A 4,271-nucleotide genomic window follows, 5' to 3' on the forward strand; every position below is an offset into this window, starting at 1 on the left:
AACACAATCTTCGATCAAATAGCAACCATAACTATCAATTGAGCAGAGTAAAATCGCAAGTGTCAAAATTCTCAATTATTACCAAGGTCCGTCATTATGAAATCAATTAAAAAATAACAATATAAAAGATTTGAAAAGCACTTCCTCTTTTAAACGACAAATGAAATCTCCTTAACTTCTGATATATATGCGAGTATGTTTATATATGTGTGTGAAAGTATGTTTGTATATGTGTTTGTGTATGAGTATGTATATATATGAGGATGTATATTTAAGTTTTTATTCTTTACCTTGTATTTTTCAGAAAAAATATTTTATCGTAAATTTACTAAAGGCATGTGGGCTTTAAATGTTATTAAATGTTATTGTAAATTATGTTAATGAGTTTTATTCTTCATGTAGTATTTTTCAGAAAAAATGTTTTATTGTAAATTTACTAAAGCCATGTGGGCTTTAAATGTTATTGTAAAAGGGCTCTATGAAAAGATTGTGGTGAAACCAGTCATCCGTGTCTTCTTTGAGCCCCTGTCTGTTTTATATATATTCTTTGTGTAACGTAAAAGTTTCATTGTAATTTTATTATTTTATTTTTATATAAACAGCGAAGAAAAAAAAAAAAAAAAAAAAAATATATAGTATATATATTATGTTAGTATATAGTATATTATGTATATTATAATTTTTTCCTTCGCGTGTCTTTTGTTTTAACTTTTGCACTATATATTTCATGTTTTCTTATTTTATTTTGGTGCCATTACACAGCCAATTTTCCATATTTAAGCATTCTCGAATCCTTAATACAAGGGGGGGGGGGGGGACATTTATCAATTTTTTGAAAATTTTCCCATCCACTAAGCTTATTAAGACCCCTAAATTAATACCCCCCGTTTATTAATTTTTACTTGTTATCAACAAAAAATTTATATCTCAAAATTAAAAAAAAAAAAAAAAAAACAGTAAAAATCTGAGATAAAAATTACAAAATAATTTTTTGAGTCACCAATTAAAACAAAAACTTTCAGTGTGAACAGCCTTTGAAAATCATCGATCTAGTAAATCTCGATTTTTCAAAAATGAGCTTTTAGTTTATTTCTTACCAAAGTATAAAATTTATATGAGCATATTAAATTCTATTGAAATTGTGATAAAGCAGCTGTTCGAAAATGCACATTTGAGCGCAAGCCACGCTAGAATTAAATAGTTTTAAGGGTGTTTTGTAAAAAATATTATTTCGGATTTATAAACTCAACTTTTTTTATTAAAAATACTTATATTGCAACACGGCGTTAAATCGAACTGACCGAGTTAAATATATGTTAGAAAAAAAAAATACTTTAGGCATTAGGTGTCTTTTTTAGTCTTTTGTGTTCTATATCTTTTGATGTAATATAAAAGATGCAATAACTTCGGATCTACTTAACTTCTAAATTTATTGACCCCTCATTTTTTAAGTTTTATACAGCAGAGGCGTAGCCAGGATTTGACAACTGAGGGAGCGAATATTTTTTGAAAAGACGCCAAGAGGCTGGCAGGTCCACCAGAAGTTGGGGTATGAGGGGATGCCTCAGAAATTTCCCCCTGAATGTTGGCAGCATCCACGATAACAAACCACAATTAACTAAACTACAATAGTTTAATACTATGACAATTATAATATTTTAATATATTATTCTCAACAATACAACAATAGTCGAGTGTGTGAAACTTAATTAGGCTTCATTCGTCTAAGTTTTGTCAGGGCAAAACTATTTAACATAACTTCAAGATCAAGGTCATTCACTAAGTCTCTTTCAATTGTCAGTAATGCTAAGGCCGACAACCTTTCCTTGCTCTTAGTGGACCGTAAATATGACTTAAGGAGCTTTAATCTGCCAAAGGACCTCTCTACTGATGCACTTGAAATAGGCAACGCCATGTATATTTTATACAATGTTCTGATATTTGAGTAAATGTCACAGAGATCATTAGTTAGTATAACTAATGATCTCTGTGTCATTTACTCAAATATCAGAACACATTGCTAATGTTCAATTCTTTTGTGTTCATTTCTAAAAAAAGAATTTTGAAAAAATGAAATTCCTGAACAACATCATCCAGAGTTGTGATATCAATCGGATATTGCTCCGAGAGAAACTTGATAAGTTCTAAACTATCCTCATCCTTGTGTTACTGAGACGTTTCAGACTTTAGGCAAAATTTTCCACACTCTGACGCTTCTTTGAGCAAAGTTAGTCTAGGCAAACTGCTATTAAAAAATGTGGTTTCTAAAAAATGCTAAAAAATAATTTTGATTGTACATTAGAATTTACAGCATCGACCAGCACCAGATTTAACTCTTTTCTTCAAGTCACAAATTTCACCAGACATAGTCACAATCATATGACTGGCTATAGCACAGTTCTGCTGGCATAACCAGTTCATCTAAAGAAGACTTTTGAAGATTAAAAAATATTTCAGCATTTGCAGGGGGTACTCTAGGGACTTAACAAACCTTTCGGTTGAATCTCCACCAGCTGTAACAATCGCAAAGATATATAAAATTGATCAACTCAACTTATATCTATGGTGGAATCTATAATAACTGAAAAATACTTTGCATTCTTCACTTCTGAACATATTTTTGCTTTAATTTCAGATGCCAAAGACTGTATAAGATCATTCTGGATGTCTGGACTGAGATAGGAGGCATTGCAATCACTTTGATTGACATGCTGTTTTAATACATTATCATATTTTGAAAGAAGTTTTATGAGTTTGAGAAAATTACCTTTATTACTATTATATAATAATTTCATTTAATAGAGTGAAAACCAGAGAATATTTAGAAAAGGAACATTCCACTATTATTACTAGTTCCCCAACGAGAAATATTTTTGAGCAAAAAAAAAAAGGAAGAAGGAAGTAGAAAGTAAAAAGAGAAAGAAGAATCAATTAGAGGCTGATCATCATTATAAATAGATCAGAATAAATAAATGTTTTAAAAGAAGAAAGGAAAAAGAAATATCTGAAAGAAATTAAGTAAAAAAGAAAATAGAAGTGAAAAAACAAACTTTAATGAATGAAATAAAAACAATGGCAAAGAAAGAAAAAAAGCTATTTAAACACCGGAACCTCGATCGGCAAATCAAGATTTTTATCATTTTTTCATATATTTCTTTAGTTTTCTTTCATATATTTCTTAGGATTATTTATTTATTTTTCTTCAGTTTTTTAGCGTATATAGTTTTACTTATTATTTTTTGTTAGTCATTTTTTTTTTTTAGTTATTATTTATTTTTAGTTATATATAAATTTTATACGGTTATATATAATTTGTTTTTATTTTCATTTTAGCCATTTATTATATATGTTTTATTCTACCGTGTATTATTATTATTATCTTTTTTAATCCTTAGTTTTTTTTTTTTTTTTTTTTTTTTTTTTTTTGTTAAGGGTAATTTTTTGTTTAGTTAGTAATGTTTGTTGTAACTTTTGTTTTGTTTTGATTTTGGTCAGTGTTTTTCTGTTTATATTGTATTTATTTATTTGGTTATAATATTTGCAAATATTTTGATTATTATATTAAAACGACTATGATTATATTAATATATTTACTAAATCTTTATAATTTTTTTAGCAATAGTCGTTTTTATGTCATCGTTAGTTGTTACGCTTTGTCAGTTTATTACTGTTTGTAACTGTAACTTTGTAAAGACGATTGATGTGTGGAAAGTTATACCGATTTATTTAAGGTGGTAGCCCTATAAAAAATGATGAAAAAAATATTTTTTTGAAAAAAAATTTTATTATTAAAACAGCATCATGTATACCACTACTTTCATTCCAAAAAAAATTAAATTACCAACCATACCTTTTATGTCAGTTTCGTTAACTTTTTAGACTATCTATATTTGGAAATTTACATAGCAACGCCCTTAGTTACGGTTCAAAATGATTATGGTCTAATATAATCCCTTCATGTAGTTCTTTAAACTCTTTTTTTTTCCAGGTAAAACATCCACTTTGCTCTTCTCAAATATGGTTCTAAAAAGAATATTTTAAAACTACAAACAGCATGTGGAAGTTACATCGAAATTCATTACATAATAGTCATACTTTTATAGCTTCATATATATGTTTACTATTTTGTTTGGTGCATCCTTTATGTATTTATTAGTATATGCATGTTTGTCTTTATACATATAAATAATATTTTTTAGATTTTAAATAATAATAGAATGCCAAATAAATAAAATTCCATAGTTAAAAAAAAGAGAAAGTGGAATGGTGCA

Source organism: Hydra vulgaris, chromosome 12 (assembly GCF_038396675.1).
Source record: "Hydra vulgaris chromosome 12, alternate assembly HydraT2T_AEP".
Taxonomy (NCBI): domain Eukaryota; kingdom Metazoa; phylum Cnidaria; class Hydrozoa; order Anthoathecata; family Hydridae; genus Hydra; species Hydra vulgaris.